We start from the raw sequence: 23806 nt of genomic DNA, 5'->3' as shown, positions 1-23806 counted from the left end.
TTAGAGACCGACAGAAGAGCTACGCTAATAAACGAAGGAAACCTTTGGAATTTCAGGTGGGAGACCGAGTCCTCCTCAAAGTCTCACCCTGGAAGGGCTTGATACGCTTCGGCAAGCGTGGAAAGCTTAATCCGAGATACATAGGGCCTTTCGAGATTCTTGCAAGAGTCGGCCCCGTAGCTTACAAACTCGAACTACCAGACGCACTTCGTAACGTACATTCTACATTCCACGTATCTAACTTGAAAAAGTGTCTATCCGACGAGACTCTTGTAATCCCACTCGACGAGATCGAAATCAACGAGAGCCTCAACTTCGTGGAAGAACCTGTAGAGATCATGGACCGTGAGGTCAAGCAGACAAAGCAAAGCTGTATCCCTATCGTGAAGGTTCGCTGGAATGCCAAGCGAGGACCGGAATTCACTTGGGAACGTGAGGGTCAGATGAAACTGAAATACCCTCACCTTTTTGCTTAGTTATTTGTAATTTCTAACTTGCTTAAAAATTCTAATTTCGGGACGAAATTCCTTCTAACGGGGGGATGATGTGACAACCCGATATTTCGAGTCAATGAAATGTAAATCCGATCAAATTTAGATCAAAATGTAACCTTCCTAAAATCTTATTCGGATTAAATAAAGTAGTAGGAATCATATCAAGGTTTGCGTACATAAAAAGAACGTCCAAATCTGACTTCGGATGAGGAAGTTATGAATTTTTGAAGAAATTCCTTAATCACGTCATTTTAATAAATAAATAATAAAAATAATTTCGGAATTTGCCAACGGAATCTAAATGAAAGTTGTAGATCATGGTCTCACCTTCGCGTGGATATAAAGAACGTCAAAAACGGAGTTCGTATGAGGGAGATATGAATTTTTGAAGTTTATTTATAATAAATATAAATTTAATTATAAATTCCCGGTAATATCCGAAGGGGAGTCATCGGATTGGACCGAAGTACGCCCTGCGTACTGAGATCGAGGGTCTCGGATCGTCCACGTCGCACTATCCGAAGAATTCTAAACCGTCCGACCCGTCCGAAGCTCCGACCCGTCTGACCCGCTGTCCCGTCCGACCCGCCGTCCCATCCGACCCGCATACCCAGCAACCCGTCCCATCCGAACCGAGGCAGTCGAGGCTTCGGTCATGCATGACGTACGCGTATGCGCTGCATACGAGCGTACGCCCCGCGTACCGAGGCGGTTCAGCCTTCCTATAAATAGGATGCGAGGCTTTCCGAAAATGTTGCTCATTTCTCTCCTCTCTCTCACAACCTTGCCTCGTTTTCCGTGCCCGTTATAACCCGAAGCTCTGGTCTTTTTGCTCAAGTCCCGAGGGTCGATTTTACTCCCGAGATTCCCGAGAATCCCGAGAAAAATCCGTTTTCCGAGACGAAACTCTGCCCGGTTTTCCATCTCGCTTTCTTCAATCAATCAAGTGAGTTTCATACCCCCTTAATCAACCTTTTTTAAATATTCTTAATGCTTTTATATGCTTTCAAGGGGGGGGGGGGAACACAAGTTAAATACATAGTTATTGTTTCAATCACATGTGATTGCATTAATCACATGTGATTAATAACTAGGGAAACCAGTGATTTTATCACTATTCAAACTGTCTATCAACTGTTTTACTTCAAAATGTTTTCCAAAACCATTTACTTGTCAAATTTATACTACAAATATGATTTAAACAAATGATCCTTATACTTAATCTGTTTTAATCAAATCTACTCCTTCAAATTGTTTTATAAATTGACATCAAGTCAATCTTTCTTTAAAAATAATACTTATGTTTCAAATGTCTTATAAATACTTATTTATGTTTTTATATTATAAATTGCATGCCCATATATGTATAGACGTATAAATAATGTTTAAAGGGCTTAGGAAGGCCATCCACCCTATTTCCTTTTCCTCGATTTGGATGTGGTCTGGTGGGATTTTGAGTGACCATCCGAAGGTTGTTTCCATGTTAATTACGTATCAAATATACATATATAGACATAAAAGTACTTCCATAATCATACGTACTAGACGCACCGTTAACAAGTTACCATCGGGGTAACACATAACCATACTATTACAACTGTTAGATCAATGAGTCAGTTCATTCATGAGTCTATACTAGGAAGAGAATATACATACAACTATACTATGAGAACATATACAACTATACTAGAACAAGAAACATTTCATCACATATGCAAGAATACGATAACAAATGTGATCCACTGTATCGGAGCATGCCTTAAATGTCATGGCCCGAGTTGTAGCCAGAATTCTCTTGGAGGGAGAGCGTTGAGTTTGCGTATAGATCTATACTGGATTGACTATCCTACACCTTACTGCTAGCTACAGCCGGACCTGCAGGTCTGCGGGTGCCAAACGTCATTCCGTTATTTACGACCGTTCTTTATGTCGTTGTTATCAGTCGATAGTATGGTGCAATTATCACATTATACCTTAATATAAATCCGGTTTAAGGTAGTAGTAATTAGTACAACAGTAGTTCTTATTATACAAAGCTACAGTACTACAATGATTTACCCATTACATATTTTGGTGATAATCTCACTTAAGCATTAATGTACAAACTATATTTTAACAAATGATAGTTATACTTGGGTAATTACACACTTTTACAACAGACGAGTTTACAAAACAGTTTAGCCTTGGTAGAAGGTTACTTTTATAGAAAATATAGGATTTTCTGAGCGATTCAAACTTTTACAAACTTATACATTGAGACAGGTTCAAACGTTTTTGACAACAAACATTGACACTAAAATACTTATGAACTCACCAGCTTAATGCTGATAAACTCTTTCAAAATAACTTGTATTCTCAGGTCATCAGTAGACAGGTACCGATGCCAGCTTTTGAGATGATGGAGCGTACTCAGGACTCATCATTTTATTACTTTGGATTTACGTTATATTTTTGGTGTCTAAAACTGTACAGAACACGCATGTATTAAATTTATATATTTAATGCAATGGATGATGTTGTTTACATATTTATATTTACTGTGTTGTGATTACCTTACATGACGTCCTCCGCCCCAGAACGTTTCTGCCGTTCTTGATTTTGGGGTGTGACACCCTCATGCAATGGTTCGAGAAAACAGAGTCGGTTTTTGAAATCTGTTTATACCCATAAGGAAGCAAAGTGAAGTTTGCTGCCTGCACCTTCGATGGCAAGGCCCTAACATGGTGGAACAGCCATGTTAAGTTACTGACCCTATCAGTGGCAAACTTAATAGGTTGGGAAAACCTAAAAGAGTTAATGTGGGAGGAATACTGCCTGTTAGGCGAGATTCAAAAACTGGAACAAGAGCTGTGGGATCTCACTATGCTCGGCTCATACATAGTGACCTACACGGACCGGTTCATCGAACTAGCAGCTCTATGCCCCGAGATGGTTACCTCGGAGAACAAGAAGATAGAAAGATACATTTGGGGTCTGACTGCTCTGACCCAAGGAAATGTGTTGTCTTCTAACCCAACAACGTTCGATAGTGCTAAACGCTTGGCTCAGCGACTCATCGATCATGGAGTCCGCCACAGCGTAAAAGTTCCTATTCCCGAGTCATCTAGGGAAGAGGACTATAATTAGAAGTCGGGGAACAAGAGGAAGAAGAAACAAACAACACAAGACACCCCGCAAGAGCAACAAGCGAGTACTATGTACGCCGCAACGACGCCTACTGCTTCAGCACCTGCCAGTCGATATGCGGGAAACCTTCCGAAGTGTGGAAAATGCAACTTTCACCACACTGGAGTGTGCCGGGAAATGTAGTGTCTAAACTGCCATAGAAAGGGACACACAGTCCGTTACTGCAGGGCACCAGCTCAACCGATCTCTCAAGTCCTCGGAGCAGAAGAAAACCAAGCCTGCTATGGCTGTGGTGAGACTGGACACAATCAGAGGGACTGCCCAATAATCAGGAACTCAGGCGCGGATGGACGTATTCTGATGATCACCGCAGGAGAATCTACCCCAGAGTCGTCGACGAGTAGTGGTATGTTTTCAAAATAGTATTTACTTTTAAAATTAATTTATATCCATATAAGATTAAAATTTGGGGATGACACTTAAAAGTAATTATAACAACTCACATGTTGAAATAGGTCGTAATATTCAAGAGAACTAAAAGATCCTTTAGAGAAGCTATTATGGCTCACCATATACATCAGGGTTGTGCGCAACTAAGATGTTGCAGACTTAAAGTGAGTGACTCCGCTTAGGTCCCCTTTCCTTAATTGGTTGAGGATTTGAGGCAGATACGCTCAGTCGACTGCCTAGCTCATCTTAAGTGTTCACAACTTGTATATGACGGGCGATGGTAGTGGTACCATGGGGGATCATGGTATAAAAGTATCCCTTCAGTTAGTAAAGCACTTTTATCTGTATGTATGCGCACATAGAGGTACGATACATAGAAGTGTTAACTTCGAATAGAAAACAGGAAACACGAGATCAGTTACAAGGAGTACATTGTTGAATATACTAGGAGTACAGTACCAAGCATACCAGGGATACATCGTCGTTATCAGACGTTTCTTTCATTTAACCAAAACTTTGTTCAATATAGAGTCCGTTGTATTCTTTCTTCATGAGTTAGCGTAGTCCTCACCATATTGAGTTCATATGTTTCTATCGCCTCGATCGGCAAGTTCTCGAAACTTTCATCATTCGTATCGAAAGTCCGACTTGAATAAAAAATTTTATCTTTCGCATTCTAAACCCCCGAAGTACTCGTGTGAAGAGTACTTTGTCCTCCGAAGCCTTATTGTCAGATGTCCGCAGACCGTCACGAAATACCACTCGACCAACAAACCAAGTTCGAGCACAGAGGCTATGGAAGAATACATCTCGCCTATTATTATTTAGTATATACGCGAGGGTGGTATATGAGTATGATTACGCAGATCTAGTATGTGTGTTTCCGCCCTATCTCCTGTTCCCCGTTGGGTTGTAGACCTGGGGCAGAGTCGCACATCCGACAGTCCTACTAATCCTAATCATATACGGCTTGTATACACGAGGTAATGATGGATGGACCAATTATGAATCCTATCAAGAACACCAGGGCAAAGTTGCCAGGTCTATGAGTGAGTATTCTATAAAGCAGAAGAGCTCAACCCCAGTAGTAATGTTAAGAGAGCTAATTTCGGGACAAAGTTCATTCTAACGGGGGGATGATGTGACAACCCAAATATTTCCATTCTGTACAACTATCCACTTCAATGGAATTCAAGAACTGATTCTTTCAAGCATTTTGGAATAAGTTTGAGAGTTTTAAAGATAGTACATCAAGAGATATCAGGAGAGAGGATACCCTAGGGTTTATTGTGTAGCAATAAATGCCCAAAACTTCAAGGGTTTTGAGTTTATGGTCCAAAATGGTATTGGGACCGTAAACCCAAAAGACTATATAAGTGAGACTTAGTTATTTTATTCACTTTTCACATTTCCAAGACTATAGCCATTTCTCTCTCAAGTATCATCCCTTTTTCCTTCAAGATCTTCAACTTGTAAGTGTTTCTAGCCCTAATATGTTTAAGACCAAGTGTTAAACATCAAGAAATCATCCAAATACCCCAAGGAAAGGGTGTTCACGACCCAAGATCTTCTTGGACCGTGAACACTAAAAATGAGGCCAAAGTGTGCCTTATGTCCACTTAGACCTTGGAACCAAGCATAGAAACAATCCTTGACATGACTAGACCTTAAGAGCATCAAGAAAACACCCAAAATCACAAAGGACAAGGTGTTTACGACCCAAGAATCTTCTTGGACTATAACCCTAAAAAGGGTGCAAAAGTGTCCCTATAGTGTCCTTATTCTCTTAACAAACCTTGGAAACAAACCTAGAACTTTCCTTTGATGTTTTTAGCACATGAAAACCACAAAAATGTCCCATGTATATGTGTTTACGGTTTGGGGAGCTCCCAAAACCGTAAACACCTCTTAGGCATGTTTTGATGCCCCAAACTCTTTCCTTAAGCTTAGAAACTAGCCTAGACCTTTACCTAGAAGTGTTTAGGACTTGAAAACATCTTTTGACCATAAACCATTTGGTTTTATTACCATAAACCCAAGGACAAATGGTCCGAAAACCGTAAACCCTATAAAGGGGTGATATGTTGCCCTAATCACTTCCTAAGGCTAAGACTTGAAGTTAGGAGGCTTCAAAAGGACTTCTAGGACTTCAAAGCACCAAATGATCAAAGTACCATGAGTTTACAACCGTAAACTCTTGGGTTTACAACCGTAAACTCAAGTGGAGTTGGTTACAAAACCGTAAACACCAATTAGTGGCATTTCACTTCCATTTGTTGAATCACATGTGATTCCAACACTTAATCTAGGTGTTTCCTAGTCCCGGAAGGTGTTTCCTTTCATATAGTTGTTTATAAACACTATATTCATGTCAATATGTGTCCTTATATGTCATTTAGGACTTGTTGTGTCTCGGGACTTCATTCGTGGAACTTCTCTTCCTTACACGCATACCCGTTTGAATCACCCACATCAGGTGAGTTCATACCCCGTAATGAATCATTTAACCATTTTAACCGTTTTAAAGGGGGGGGGGGGAATACAGGTTGAACATAATGATAATTGTGTAAATATTTTTTGTTAAACATATTTCAAAATGTTACTTATGTTATTTATAAGTTGTCAACACATTTCAAAACTCGTTTAAAGTTATGTTACTTTATAGTTATACAAAACTCCGTTATTAAAGTAAAAGCATAACTTAGTAGAGAAATGAGTCATTTCAGTAACAGTCCAAGTAGAGCATTAGTAAACTATTATAGGTATAGTTTAGGAGAATGCTATTCATTACTTCTAGTACAATGAAGCACACAAGGAATCAATACCAGAACAGAACAAATAGTGAAGAGAATCAAACAATACCAGAACAGAACAAACAGTGAAGAGAATCAATCAATACCAGAACAGAACATAACAAACAAGTCAGGTTGCTATAGCATGAGAACACACATACATGATCTAATTATACCAATGAATCACTAACGCATTAGTGATAGTTATATTGGGTATACACGATCATATAACTTTAATGTGAAGTACACGACCTGCAAGGAATTGCCGGAGTCGCGTTTGGTTCCCTCAATCTCTTTACATTGAGAGCGTTTAGTAGGGCTTCTAGCTTTCACATTATGACCGTAATAAAACAAATATGTTTTAGGTTATTAGTACGTCCGCATGTCATTATAAACGACATCTGTGTACATACTTTTCCCATTACTTTTATAAAGTGTCGGTTCCACTTGAAAGTTAATCTATTTTCTAGTCAAGATAGTTATAAACTAGGGAGAATATACTTCTACATTTGACAAAGGAACAGTTGGGTTTAACTCAGAACAGAAGATGCCTTGGTAGAAGGCTACGATCATAATGCTAGGTTTATGATTCTTTAATGTATACGCTATAGGATACATATATGCTAGTAGAGTCCGACAGTTAATAGGATGTGTGCTCTTCACTTCAATTCCTGTTCCCGTTGGATGTGGGCTTGGACTGAGGTCACCCAACCTATTATCTACCCGAATCTATATATATCTATGCTTAGTATACATTAAGTCATCATAAGGGTACCAGGTATGGATCAGGTCATAGGACACAGAGTCAACACACAATTTTTATAGTACAAAACATACTTTTCAAAGTCAAGACTTTTGGTATACAAAACTAGAGATTTCCCAGATAAGGGCTTAATCCATTTTTATTAAGCCAATACAGTTTTAGAGACTTTAGGTGAGTAACTCTATAACAGCTTAGTTTATACACCATGTTTATATATAAAACTAATATCCAATAGATAGTTAAATGTGTGTTTTCCGCCCGACGTCTTGTTCCCGTTGGATTGTGAGCTTAGGTCAGATTCACCCAATTAACTTTCTACCCGATATCAGATTATATATAGCAGTATAAACAAAGCTGTTATAAAAGTAGTCACCGTAGTCATTATTTTACTATAAGAAATATAGGTTTTCTTAAAAGAACTCTTCATTAGATATAAAGGAACCATTACAAATAACTCCATGAATAACAGGTGATTACACCAGGGTTATGCATGCCAACGATCTAACAACCAATGGAATGTGTGCCATCCGCCTTACTTCCTGTTCCCCGTTGGGACGTGAGCTTGGGGCAGATGCGCACATTTGATTGTTTGTTAACTCAGAGTATATATAACTTGTACCCAATTAGTACACATAGAAAGGCTTGTAGTGTCATTTTACTTAACTTTCATTCAAGTAGGAAATATATGATTTTCTAGAGGAACATGGCGAACATTTCAAAACGGAACTTACATCTTACATCACTTTCACAGATACTTTTTCAACCACATTTTACAGCTTACTCACATCACTAAAATCTTATGAACTCACCAGCTTAATTGCTGATCAACTCTTTCAAATAACTTGTATTCTCAGGAGACTATTAGACAGGTGCTCGTGCTGGGAATTTAGAAGATGGAGCATCACAGCTTCAAGTCTTGTTTTGTTATTTGTTTATGACTTCTATGTTTTGTGAACACACACAGATTGTAAACACTTACTTTCTAAATTAAATGGTTGTTCATTACTTGCTTACCATATACATATCTCGTGGTACTTGACATGACGTCCTCCACCCGCAAATGTTTCCGCCGTTCCGGTTTTGGGGTGTGACACACAAGGGTTAGTTGAGTCGAACGGTTTGACTTGTTGACTTTAGTTGACTTTGACTTGACCGGAAATTGACGGTTGTCACAAAAGATGCAAACTTTAACATGGTAAGTAATGATAATCAAACACATGCATTAACCAACTTCATAAAATCCAACTATAAGCAAGAAACTAACACATAGTATTAGGTTTCATCTACATTAAACAAAAACCTATTGATTAGCTACTCATAGCAGAAAATAAGTACACAAAAACATAAGAATTCGACATAGATAATCAAATGCAAACCAAATGTGATGTGTAATCTTTAAATCTTCAATCTTCAAACGTTCTCTCTTCCAAAGGGTTGCTTTTCGCAGATCTCTGGCCTCTAAAATCGACTATATCTCCAAAAAATCATATCCAACCTCCTTAAAGTCGATATGCAAAGGGATACATCAATACTTGTATTTAATTGGAAAGTTATTATTTCATGGAAATAATATTTTATTAATTGGGAATTTATTATTTATGGAAATAATAATTATTGGAGAAATAACAACTTAGCAATATATCATACTGTATGATTCTTTATCTGTTAATATCTCATTAAACTAGTTGGAGTTTATTTATGTAAATACGATTTATATAAAGGAGGTAATCAAATATATAACTAGTTACATGTTTTATATACATATGTTAGAAATCAATTGTATAAAAGGTAGCCTTTTATATCTATTGGATATATATATATATATATACACACACACACACACACACACACACACACTTAACTAGCCATGAATAACGAAATTAGCCATCACTTTTTGGTCTCTTTGACCTAATGGCTGAATTTGAGGAATGGTTTCTTTTTCATTGCTTAATGTATGTCCCATGACTTGCTTTTGCTTTTGCTTTTTGGTTGCACCTTTTGTTTACATTCAATGGAGCATAAAAGATGAACTTTTAAGCATTTGTAGATGACTTTAGTCTTGCAAAATGATCTTTTGGTGGGAGTAAAACTAGTTTCATTTTGCTCAAATCTTAAGTCTTCCGTTGCATTGTTTATGTTTTTGAAACAAATTTTTGAATAAAAAACCAACCTTTGTGTGACAACCCGAATATTTCATATATATAATTTCTACAGTCAAACACTTCATTTGGAAGTCAAATTCATTTCTGCCATCTTCTAACAAATTTAAAAATCCGTTTTAGTATTCCGAGCTTTTCATGCTTAACGATCAAGTATTAGAAAGTAACCACTAAAGCCCTAACACCAAAAATCATGCCATAAACCTCATAAGATGGAGTATCCAGGCGGTAAACTTGGGTGGTAAACTCCGGGCGGTAAACTCCAGGCGGTAAACTCTAGGGCAGTAAACTCACCCTTTATAAGGGTAAGTGAACCTCATTTACACTCTTTCCACTCTCTCTCTTCAAGACCCGATTTCTCCTAGAAATCTTCAAGTTTTCGTCCCCAAACTGTAAGTTCTTCTACCCTAGAGTGTATTAAAGCTTATTACATTTCCATATATCATTGAAATCACCCAAAAATGACATGAACAAGGTGTTTACGGCCCAAGAACTTCTTAGGCCATAAACCCTTAAAAAGGGTGCCAAAATGCCCCTAACTCCTTCCTTATGCTTAGAGACTAGCTTAGATCATACCCTTGAAGTGTTATGGACCTTAAACATTAAGTTTTGGAGGGTTGAATGAGAGTTTACGGCCCATGATCTTCTTAGGCCGTAAACTCCCTCAAATGGTGCAAAATGTTCCCTAATCACCTCACCTAGCCTTGGACATTAACCTAGAATTATACCTCAATGAGTTAGGGACTTGAATCAACGATTTGGCACTTCATGCCATGAGTTTACGGCCGTAAAATCATGGGGAAGTGGTCCCCAGGCCGTAAACTTTACACAAGACCATTATTGGACCTTAAACTCACCCAATCTCTTGTTTAGGCCTTGGAGCACTTAACCACTTAAGTTATAGTAGTTTTAAGACTTGTTTGGAGACCCAATTGAGAGTTTACGGCCAGGATTAAACTCCCCTGGGCCGTAAACTCCAACAAGCATGTTCATTTGACCATACACTTCCGTATAAAGCCATACACTCCTTTATTGCAACCCAATAGCCTCCTAGCACTTGACCAAAGTGTTTTTCCGCACATTAGGATGTTTATACATGTTTAATTAGTGTTATAATCACTAATTATATGTAAACATATGTCTTTATATGATACTAGGGTCATTAAGTGTGTTCAAGTCTTCACTTGACACCAAGTACTCAACCGACACTTCCATCCGATCCACTCACTACAGGTGAGTTCATACCCCTGAAACAACTTTTTAAACGATTTTAATTGCTTTTATAAGGGGGGGGGGGGAATACAAGACGAACTGTACAAATATTTGATAAATCACATGTGATTAATAACTGTATAGCAAAATAGATTTTTGCATATTAAACTGCTTTATCCAGCTTAAGATTTCCAAATCATGTTTTTGAATCTTGTTAAAGTATGAATATCCCTTTTTAGATTATTAAAAGGTTATCCAAAGTTTTTCAAAGCTTGTTTACTAAAGGGACATCAAGTCGTAATTCCTTGTTAAAGGTTTTTCCAAAGTTTTTCTTCACTTAAACTATTTTATCAAATCGTTTTCAAAAGCTTGTTTTATAAACTGATATCGAGTCATAAATTCTTGATTATAAAGTTTTCCAAAAGTTTTACCCAAGTTTCTGTTATGCTTTTATTTCGTTAAATGCATGCCTATATTTGTATAGTTATATAAATAATGTTTAAAGGACTTAGAACGACTAGTTCGCCCTATTTCCTTTTCCTCGTTGGGATGTGGTCAGGTGGGTATCAGTTATCCGTCCGAAGGTCGTTTAAATATTAGTTATATATCATGTATACATGTATAGACATAAAGGTTTCCATCGACCATTTCATTTCCCTTGGGTAGCAAGGGCATCCTTCCATTCATCAATCATATACCTGAAACATTAGTAACTATTATAGGAATAGTTAGGAGATTCTATTTACTCTTTCCAGTACGAAGAATTCCAAAGGAGTCAGTTCATTCGTGAGTCTATATTATTATTCCAATACTTATAATAGAATTCGAAATACGAGATACATCTTCAAGACACGGATTTCACCGTTGTCAAGTTGGTAACCAGAGTCTCCTGGAGGGAGAGCGGGAATTGTGTGTATAGATCTATACGGGATAGACACTCCCACACCCTAACTGCTAGCTACAGTCCCGGCCGACCAAGCTAAGGGGTGACAAATGTCACATTCATTCCGACGCCAGCAAGTCTCCAAGTATTCGATTGTCAATCAGTATGGTTACGAGTATCTTTATGTTTACCTTATAATTCATGGCTTTAAGGTAACAAGAATTAGCACGGTATTTTTGAAACCATCTTAACCTATTTTCCTAGTTATATACTAGGTCACATTATAAACCTTTAAACCAACCCACTTAGGATTACCGGATGTTTTAGACTTTGCTAGCTGTGTCGTTCATTCGATACTGTCTGGAGTCTGTATTTCCTTGTTTTAGACTTTGCTAGCTGTATCGTTCATTCGATACTGTCTGGAGTCTGTGCTTCCTTGTGTTAGACTAAGCCAGGCGTATCATTCTTTCGATACTCTCCTGGAGTCTATGTTTTCATTTGCTTTAGTCAGCAGTATTACTGCTGAGGTGTACGTTATTTTCCCCTAGTATTTTTACTTGTGATTTCCTCATAGTTCCTTCAAAGTCAAAACTGTATTTTGGTAATGATAGTATTTTAAGGAAAAATTACTCTTTAAAACATAAATCTGTCGGGTCTTGGTAGAAGACTGCTTTTATTTAGAAAATATAGGATTTTCTGGAAAGAATTCTAATACTATGTAGATTCTAAACTACCATTTTCATGAGGTTATTTTGAATATCAATGTGTATTTATACTAACGTCATTAAATAATTATGAACTCACCAACATTATAAAAATGCTGATACTCGCTTTCAAAATAACTTGTATTCTCAGGTCATCGATAGACAGGTACATCCCGGGAGCTTTTGCAAAGTCAGCCTAGTACCAAGCTGCATCTATATTATTCTCTGTATTAATTTGATGTTGCTATGAAATGTAACCTATGTAAAATTATTACTATTAATGCAATGGTTGTTTTAATTTGATTACTATACTGCATATGTTGTGATACTTGACATGACGTCATCCTCCCCAGAACGTTTCCGCCGTTCTGGTTTTGGGGTGTGACACTTTGAATGATTATATGTGGGAATATGTGTCTACTAGAACAACTAAAGTTAAAAAAAATTGTAAAGCTGTTTGGAACAAGTCTAGAATGCGTTGAACTGGTACAGAACACATATAACTGTTCTAGCATGTTGTCCTTATTTTGAAGATTATTTGAGGTACCTGAAACATAACCCAAAACTGTAAGCCCGAAGCTTAGTGAGTTCCCCTAAAATACCAACACGTCACATAACCATAATAACAACAAACAACATGCATATAGAGCCTTCAGTCTGACTGGAATGCTCCACCAACCTATAGTCTACCTGGTATGCTCACATAACCTTCAACTTGACTGGTACGCTACACTGGGCCTTCTGCCTATCTGGACCGTTCTCCGGGACTTCAGCATAACTGGTACGCCCTATTGACCTTCAATCTATCTGGGCCACCCTGGGTATGTTAGCCTTCAGCACAAAGCAGAACCGCTTCAACCCAACCACACATACACCATGTCGACACACACACACACACACACACACACACATATATATATATATATATATATATATATATATATATATATATATATAACATACAAGCATACTAATAACTAACCAATAACAAATAGACTGATCTTACAAATCACTAAGCATAACATCATCCTATCTACCATGATACAGTTCTAACAGATCACTACAGTATTCAATCATACGATAAACCAGGATAACAATCCAAAGGGCCGACATTGGTGCCTTCGATCCATAAGTACAGTGAGGGAAACTCTACTCGCAAGTTGAACATAACTGATAAGGTCCAACTCCGAGTCTTAGTTCTCTAACCGATACCTAATTCCATCAAATGTCAAATTCCATCAAAATCCCAAAATACCCAAAATATCCTCAAGGTCAAACTTGGTCAAAGTCAAAGTCAAAGTCCACTGGTCAAACACACTAAGCCAAATGAGTCAACATGGCCGAGTCAACTCAACCGAGTCACTCACAAAGTTGACCCATGCGAGCACACGAGGCGTACCCCGGAGGTACGCTTAGCATAGGTGAAGCCTCGCATTGACCGCCATTAGGGTGGTTGACCGAATACGTGGGGCGTACTCCCACTTACGCAGGGCGTAACCTCGCAACCCCAAATCTTCATTAAGTGCTTAATGGCTTAAGCACTCAAGCCCATATTTTAGATCCACTACTAAAACACACCTTAAAGTCATAAAGTTTCCAACTTTATGACTTTACACGCCTAATAAGAGCTTAACACAAGGTTTTAATCCATTAAGACATCCTACAAGGTGCATGGAACAAAACCAACCAAAAAGACTTCATTCTTATGGAAGGGTCTGAAAGGACAACTCAAAACGTCCAGAACATGCCATGCTCAAGATGATACTTTTAGGACCAAAAAGATGACATAAAAGCCCCATAACTAGTTCTACAAGATTAAGAGACAAAGGTGCAAGCTTTATACCTTGAAAGGCTTGCAAATGAAAGATAAATACCATATCTAAAGTGCCCCTTTCTCCAAGTTGAGGTTGATCTTCTTCCTTCCTCTTCAAATCACACAAAAACACTCTTTAATGCTTGAAATGTCCTCACAAGGTGCTTCTAGGGTTTCAAATCACGAAGAGATGGTAGAGGCTGGTTAGGTGAAGAGAAATGAGGCCATAAAGATGCTTAAATACCACCCAAACCCTAAAAATTAGGGTTTTCATCTTTATTTAGTACGCCCTATGTAGTATGCTTAATGTACACACATGTACGGATAGCGTACTCCTCCTGCCCAAATTACATGAATGCCACTAGGGCTTCAAGGCATATTCTCTTGGATTTAAGGACCAAAATGGCATATAATAAACTTACAAGGATAAATTTAGAAATACCTAAACATCGGGATGTTACAATTCTCACCCACTTGAACTAGACTCCATCCTCAAAGTCTGCTGCTGTTAACAAATCTACATAATGCTCCCACATCTCAGCCTCTGGCTCTCAGGTCCACTCAAAGCCTCTTCGGTGCTGCTACCATACCTTTACCAAAGGTACTTCCTTGCTACGTAAAACCTTCACCTTCCTTTCCAGGATAGCCACCAGCCTTTCAACATAGTTCAGACGCTCATCGACATGAATATCATCAAAGGTAATCACCGCATCCTCATCCAATACACAATTTCGTAGCTGCGAGACATGGAAAGTGCTGTGAATCTGAGTAAGCTTCTCGGGAAGATCCAATCTTTAAGCAACCTTTCCAACCATGACAATCACCTGAAAAGGCCCAATATACCGGGCCCCCAACTGTCCCCTCTTCCTGAAGCGTATCACACCCTTCCAAGGTGAGCCATCAGTAATACCATGTCACTAACTAGAAACTCCAACTCGGGTTGGCGTCGGGCGACATAGCTCTTCTGCCAACTCTGAGCGGTCTGCAGTCTCTGCCTGATCTGCTGAATCAGCTCTGTGGTCTGAAGGACCACTTCGGTCCACCCCATCACCCTGTGACCAATCTCGCTCCAACAAACCAATGTACGACATCTCCGCCTATATAAAAGCTCGAAAGGCGAATCGCCAATGTTGGACTTATAACCGTTGTTGTAAGAAAACTCCAAAAGAGGTAGGTAGGAGTCCCAGATCCCACCGAAATTGATAACACCGGCCTGCAACATATTCTCAAGGGTCTGTATCGTCCGCTCACTCTGGCCGTCGGTTTGCGGATGATAAGCAGTGCTGAAGTGCAACCTCGTGCCCAGTTCCTCATGGAACTTCTCCCAAAAAATGGGAGGTGAACCGAACATCATGGTCTGAAACAATGGAGACCGTAACCCCATGGGAAACAACGATCCAATGAACATACATATCAGCCAGATTCTCGGCCGAAGAACTCTCCCAAAACACTAGAAGATGGGCACTCTTGGTCAAATGATCCACGATGACCTAGATAGTACCAAAACCCTTTGCCATATTCGAAAACTTGGTGATAAACACCATCGAAATCTGATCCCATTTCCACATGGGGACCTCCAGAAGCTACAGCTTTCCATACGACCTATGATGCTCAGCCTTGACCATCCTGCATGCCATGCATCTCTCCACATATCAGGTTATCTCTCTCTCTTCATACACGACCACTAGTAGATCAATCTCAAATCCCGATACATCTTGGTGGCCCCCAGATGAATAGAAAATCAAGACTTATGAGCCTCCTCTAAAACAATTTGTTTGACCCTATGTGACATCAGAACCCAGGCCCGACCACACCGGGTCAACAACCCACGACTATTCGAGACATTTTTTACAATCTCACCCCTGATCCTCTCTTTCTTCCAATTCTCTTCCGAAAACCCTCGATCTGAGCCTACCTAATCAATCCCAAAAGCGGGGAATCCACTCATATCCTCATACACGACACCCCATCTGAAGACCCAACCGAATTCCGGATCAAAGCATCCGCTACTACATTTTATTTACCTTGATGGTAAAAGATCTTGCAGTCATAATCGTTGACTACGTCCAGCCACCTGCTCTGCCTCATGTTCAGGTTCGGCTGATCCATAATATGCCTCACACTCTTGTGATCTATGTAAATAGTATAACGGACCCCATACAGATAGTGTCTCCAAATCTTGAGGGCAAAAACCACCGCCCCCAACTCCAAATCATGGGTAGGATATTACGTCTCGTGCGACTTCAGCTGCCGCAGAGCATAAGCTATCACTTGTCCTCTTTGCATGAGGGCTGCCCCCAAACCGGTGATGGATACATCACAAAAAACCACAAAGTCCTAAATTCCCTCCGGGAGGGTCAATACCGGGGCCTCGCATAACCTCTACAGAAGGGTATCAAATGCCGACTGCTGCTTAAGGCCCCATCGTAAATCCACCCCTTCCTCATCAGACGAGTGAGAGGTACTGCAATCTTGGAGAAATCTTGAATGAATCTCCGATAGTACCCTAACAAACCCAAGAAACTCCTGATATCCGAGGAAGATTTCAGAACCTCCCACTACACACGACCTCAATCTTGGCCGGATCGACCAAAATCCCTTCCAGTTTAACGAGGTGCCCAAGGAACTGGACCTATCGTAACTAGAACTCGCACTTCGAGAACTTGGCATAGAGTCGTTCTCGTCTCAAAACCCACATAAGCTCGCGAAGATGCTCGTCATGCTGCTCTATGGTCTTGGAATACATTAAGATATCATCGATAAACACAATAGATGAACGATCGAGCATCGATCTGCATACTCAATTCATCAAATCCATAAACACCGCAGGCGCATTGGTGAGCCCAAATGGCATCACCACAAACTCGTAATGCACATAACGAGTCCGAAATGCAGTCTTCTCCACGTCATCCTCCCTCACTCTAACCTGATGATACCTAGACCTTAGATCTATCTTAGAGAACCAAGATGCACCCCGTAACTGATCGAAAAGGTCATCAATCTACGGGAGGGGATAAAGGTTCTTCACCGTGAACTTGTTCAACTCCTGGTAATCAATGCACATCCGCTGTGAACCATCCTTCTTCTTGACGAACAATATCGGCATACCCTATAGAGAACTGCTTGGTCTGATGAAATGCTAGCCTAGCAGTTCCTGCAACTGAGATGACAAGTCCTGCATCTCAGGTGGTGCCAAACGGTACGAAACCTCGGCAATCGGGGCAACACCTAGCACAAGGTCAATCCTAAACTCGATCTGCCTCTCGGGAGGCACTCCGGGTAACTCCTCCGGAAACACATCTACACACTCCCTGACAACCGGACCTCTAAAAGTGAAATCTGATCCCCAACATGTGTATCCACCGCATAATCCAAGTAGCTCGCACACCCATGCTGAATATAGTGATGAGCCCTGGCTGCTAAACTAAACCATGAACCCATCTTGGTGCCCTCTCCATAGATAACCAGTTCTCCCCCACTTGGGGTATGAAGTACCACTCATTGACCCTCACAATCAATCATAATACCAAACCCGCTTAGCCAATCCATGCCAACAATCATGCAAACATCCCCCCATAGGAATAGAGATTAAATCGATCGGGTAAGGCACCCCGAAGATCTCCAATACGCAACCCTGATACACTGATAATGCAAAAACCCCGTGTTTATTGGCGATAGAAACCCGCAACGGACACTCTAACTCCCCAATAGGCATATTAAACTCTCTACTGAACAAATAAGATAAAAAGGACCGGCTCGCACCTGAGTCAAACAACCCAAGAGTAGGAAAAGATTTCACTAGGAACGTACCTAACAGAGTTACATATATAAGCATAACACAAAACATAATCAATAATATAAAAAATATAAACATACCAGTCAAAACATATGGTGCTGCTTTGGCCTCCTCAGTAGCGAGTTGAAAAGCGCGACCTCTAGCCCTCGAGGGCTCCGCCATCGCCTGGCGCCCATCTGTGTAGCTGGCGCTGGGGCCTACATCGACTTGGCGACGGGTAATGGACAGTTGAACTTCACATGAACAACCTAATCACAATGATAGAAAATCCTGGTACTCAAAGCTGGGGCTAGCTGACATAAATCGCTCACAAAATGCCCCTCCTTGCCACATTTATGGCACCCACCTACTGATCGACAAGCCCATCATGAACCTTACCATACTTCCCACAAGTGCGGCCACTCTAAACCCTAGGTCTAGAATCAGCGTCCTTGAACCGCTTCAATGCTGGCTGCGACTGTGTCGGGGCGGGTCTTTGCTCTCTTGTCTGCAGCTCTATCTCAATCTCGTGCCGTCTGGTGGCCTCCTGCATCTCCAACAAAGAATCATATCGTTGGGTGGAAAAAAACTTCCTGATATCCGTATAGAGCATGCTCAAGTAGCGGGTCATCTGATCTTGCTTCGAAGCAAAATTAGGGCAGAACATGGCCCTCTCAGTAAACATTTTGGTGATCTCCGTCACCGACTCCGTCCCCTGCCTCGGGCCCAAAAACTCATAGGCCAACCTCTCGCGCTCCACCCGCGACACATATCTAGTATGGAACATCTCTGAGAACTGCTCCCAAGGTACATAAGCTTTCTGCTCAACAGAATACGATCCGGTAACAAGTCTCCATCAATCCTTCGCTCCGGACCTTAGGAGGTTCAGAGCGCACATGGCCTTCTAGTCAGCTGGGCATGAGAAGGTGAAAAAGCATCCCTCAACGTCAGATAGCCACCTCATGACTATGATAGGGTCCTGAAATCCATCAAAAGTTGAGGGCTTCGTATTTTCGAAATCCCGATACTGAAAAAATCACCCAACACCAATCCTAACAGGCGTGACGGCTGCGGTGGCAGTAGCCGCATCAGCCTCAGATAAAGCACCATATCTATCATCAAAGAACTCTATCATCACGATCTTGATAGACCTAAAAAGCTCTGGTTTCTGACCCTAGACAATATCCACAACCTCCTCATGAAGGACGTCCATGATCTTGTCCTTAGACACAGCCGACCCACCCTGACTGCTAGCTCCAGATCCCGATCTCGATCTAGTCGAAAATCGTCTCATCGTCACCATATTGAAAATATACTTGGGATATATCAGATAACATGCATATCATAACAGGGAACCAACTCCCAACAAAACCTTAGGGGTTGTGACTTCCTTGCTACGTGCACGGGTCCTGTGCTTTTAGTAGTACGGGCCCATACTACCTTCCACACCTACCCGTATTTTTCTCGAGGATCATCACAACAACCCTAACAATACATAATAGCATGCACACACATGAAATACTCACACCCAAGAGGAAGGCTACACATATCAAAACTGGCCAACTGACCCCACACAACCCATCCTACCACTAACTGCCACACGACCCTCCATTGGTGCCAGATGCCTATTGCATGAATAAAATCACATGCCGCACAGTTTAAACAATCTTAGGCTAAAAGATTCAATCCTAAAACGGTTGGACTCAGACAAGAGCTGCACAGAAGAACCGAATCCCTTATCCTAAGTTTATTTAAACCATGTAGCATGTGAATTAGCGTATCCATTCAATAGCCAGTTCACACGTGAAAGAGTCATATTCTATAAGAAATATGGAATCATATATCAGGCAATTCTATCATACAGTTTATGAAGATCCTTATCCTAACACTAGCATGCTATTCTAACATATGAAAACATAATCTCAAATAACTGTGTGGTAGTTTAGGGTCTACTTACTGGCTCCGACTGATCGTACACGTCGCATCCTCCTTGATTATTTTGAAAACTATTTGATAATTGTTTGAAAAATCTTTTTCCTTAGTTTGAGACTGGATTCACACGAGTGTTTCATCCAATTCACTCAAACCAAGGCTCTGATACCTACTTGTAACATTCATAAAATTCATGAAAAAATTAAACTTTTAAAACCAATCCACAAATCATCATTGTTCACACAATTAGTTTTCAAAACATGTTTAGTATCAGTGTTTTCCCAAAATCATAAAAGAAAACACGAGGAGGTGCAAGATTACGCCATTGCCTTCCCGTGATCATCTGAGGTACCTGAAACATAACCCAAAACTATAAGCCCGAAGCTTAGTGAGTTCCCCCAAAATACCAACACATCATATAACCATAATAATAACAAACAATATGCATACAGAGCCTTCAGTCTAACTGGAACGCCGGACCGGTCTATAGTCTACCTGGTACGCTCACAAAACCTTCAACATGATTGGTACGCCACATTGGGCCTTTATCTTATCTGGACCATTATCCGGGCCGCCCTGGGTTTGTTGGCCTTCAACACAAAGCAGGACCAGCTCAACCCAACCACACATACACCATGTCGACACACATATATAACATACAAGCATACTAATAACCAACCACTAACAAACAGAAAGATCTTATAGATCACTAATCATATAATCAACCTATCTACCAGGATATAGGTGTAACAGATCACTACAGTACTCAATCATACAATAAACCAGGATAACAATCCAAAGGGTCGGCCTTGGTGCCTTCGACCCATAAGTATAGTGAGGAAAACTCACCTCGCAAGCTGAACATAACTGATAAGGTCTGACTCTGAGTCTTGACTCTCTAACCAATACCTAATTCCATCAAGATCCCAAAATACCCAAAATACCCTCAAGGACAAACTTGGTCAAAGTCAAAGTCAAAGTCTACTGGTCAAACCTACTAAGCCAAATGAGTGAACACAGCTGAGTCAACTCAACCGAGTCACTCACAAAGCTGACCCATACGAGTAAGATGGGCATACCCCGGAGGTACGCTTAGCGTACACAAAGACTTGTATTACTACCATCTGGGTGGTTGACCGTGTACGCAGGGCGTACTCCCACTTACGCGAGGCGTAACCTCACAACCCCAAATCTTCATTAAATTCTTAATGGCTTAATAACTCAAGCCCATATTTTAGATCCACGGCTAAAACACACCCTAGAGTCATAAAGTTTCCAACTTTATGACTTTACATACCTAATAAGAGCTTAACACAAGGTATTAATCCATTAAGACCTCCTAGAAGGTGCATGGAGCAAAACCAACCAAAGGGACTTCATTTTTATGGCTAAGGACCCTTCCTAGGGTCTGAAAGGACAACTCAAAACATCCAGAACATGCGATGCTCAAGATGATACTTTTTGGGACCTAAAAGATGACATAAAAACCCCCATAACTAGATCTACATGATTAAGAGACAAAGGTGCAAGCTTTATACCTTGAAAGGCTTGTAAATGAAAGATAAATCCCAGATCTAAAGTGCCTTTTTCTCCAAGTTGTGCTTGATCTTCTTCTTTCCTCTTCAAATTACACAAACACACTCTTTAATGCATGAAATGCCCTCACAAGGTGCTTCTAAGGTATCAAATCACACAAACACACTCTTTAATGCTTGAAATGTCCTCACAAGGTGCTTCTAGGGTTGCAAATCACGAAAAGAGGGTAGAGGCTGGTGTCACACCCCCAAACCAGAATGACTGAAACGTTCGGGGGCGGAGGACGTCATGTACAGTATCATAACAATTGCATAATAGTAAAACAAGCAACAACATCCATTGTATTAAAATTTAGTTAATACATGTGTGTTCTTAGTATTGATTTTATGAAACCAAAAATGTGTAGCAAAATAATATAAAAGAAGAGTCTTGAATAGGCTCCGTCTTCTCAAAAACCCGGGTGAGGGTACCTGTCTACTGGTTCCCTGAGAATACAAGTTATTTTGAAAAGAGAGTATTAACATTTAAGTTGGTGAGTTCATAAGAATTTTTATTTGAAGTTTGTGTTTGTTCCATGAAAATGTTAGTATGTTCCCCATAAAATCCCATAATTTCTCTATTTAAATGAAATGCAGTCTTAGGCCTTAAGACCAAAATGTTTGTATGATTTTGTACTCTGAAATAGTGTGAGTATGTGTTTTCCATAAATGTATGTTTTCTATGATAGAAAATAGTGTACTGCACTTGTGTGAACTCTATAGTGTAATAGTCCTGGAAAGTAATGATAGGTAATCCTATTACTTAAAATAAAACCACAAAAGTAATGTTTGTTTTGTAAACCAAAATGTTTAGTTAATGCTTAATGTGAATGAGATTATAACCATGCTAAACTGACTAGTTTCATACGCGACGTTCTTCAGGCGTCGAAAAGTTATGACATTTGTCACCCGTAGACCTGTCGGTCTAACTGTAGCTAACAGTTGAGGTGCGGGATTGTCAGTCCCGTATAGATCTATACACAAATTCACGCTCTCCCTCCAAGAGACTCTGGTTATATCTTAGCATGAACCTTACTAGGTACCATGAAGTCATGTCTCACATTCTTGTATTAACTCGTTTACGTATAGTGTGTATATGTTTTCTTGTTCTTGTAAATGAATAATGTACTAGTAATGAAAATTAATTCGTACTTGTGTGTTGATTCATGTAGTGTATTGTTTGAACTAGATAATAGTGTGAATGGATCTCAAAACTATACCTATTATTGTTTACAAATGTTATGTTTGTATTGAAAGGATTGACAATGTTATTGAAATAAGTTTAACACTCATATATATATATATATATATATATATATATATATATATATATATAATTAAGGTTTAACTGACAGTCAGACTGGTGATCCTACCCTAAGCCCACAACCAAACAAGGAACAGAAGTCAAGGCACGAGCAATAGTCCTAAGTCTGTTAAATCCTAATTATACACACACACACACACATATATATATATATATATATATATATATATATATATATATATGTGAATATGATTTGATAAAAACAAAAATTTAAGAGTTTGAAAACAGTTTAAAATAATTTAATAAGTTTATAAAAACATTAATATCTTAAAAATGGTTTGTAATCACATGTAAGTGTTAACACAAATATTTTGTGTTCAACTTGTATTCTCACCCTAAAAGCATTTAAAATGGTAAAACATAGGGGTATGAACTCACCTTATGTGAGTGTTCGAGTGGAGATACGGTGTAGTAGAGTTAATTCCACGAGTTTGAACCCGTAACAAAACCGAGTCCTAATAGCATTTCACACAATATATATGTATATAATTAGTGAATATAGAGGTAAATATGATATGGAATATCCTAAAAAGTAATAATTACTTACAATTAGGGGGTATTAGAATGGAACCGTGAGGGTGATAGGTGATTTCGGTCACCTTTGGGTTTTCAGTCACTTGATGATAAAGTGGTGTTCTTGGTGAAATTAAGAGGATCAAGGTGTTTTCGGTTGGGTTTAAGGAGATTGGATGATGATTTTGAAAGCTTTGAAGAACAATTGATGAATTCGGTATGATCCTATGAAGATTCAAGTGATCTTCACATGATACTTGAGAGAGAAAAGTGAGGTTCCCGGTTGTGTTCT

This window comes from Lactuca serriola, chromosome 5 (genome assembly GCF_051521515.1).
Source record: "Lactuca serriola cultivar US96UC23 chromosome 5, Lser_US96UC23_V15, whole genome shotgun sequence".
NCBI lineage: Eukaryota > Viridiplantae > Streptophyta > Magnoliopsida > Asterales > Asteraceae > Lactuca > Lactuca serriola.
The sequence above is the reverse complement of the archived record's forward strand: the minus strand, read 5'-3'. Positions refer to the sequence as shown.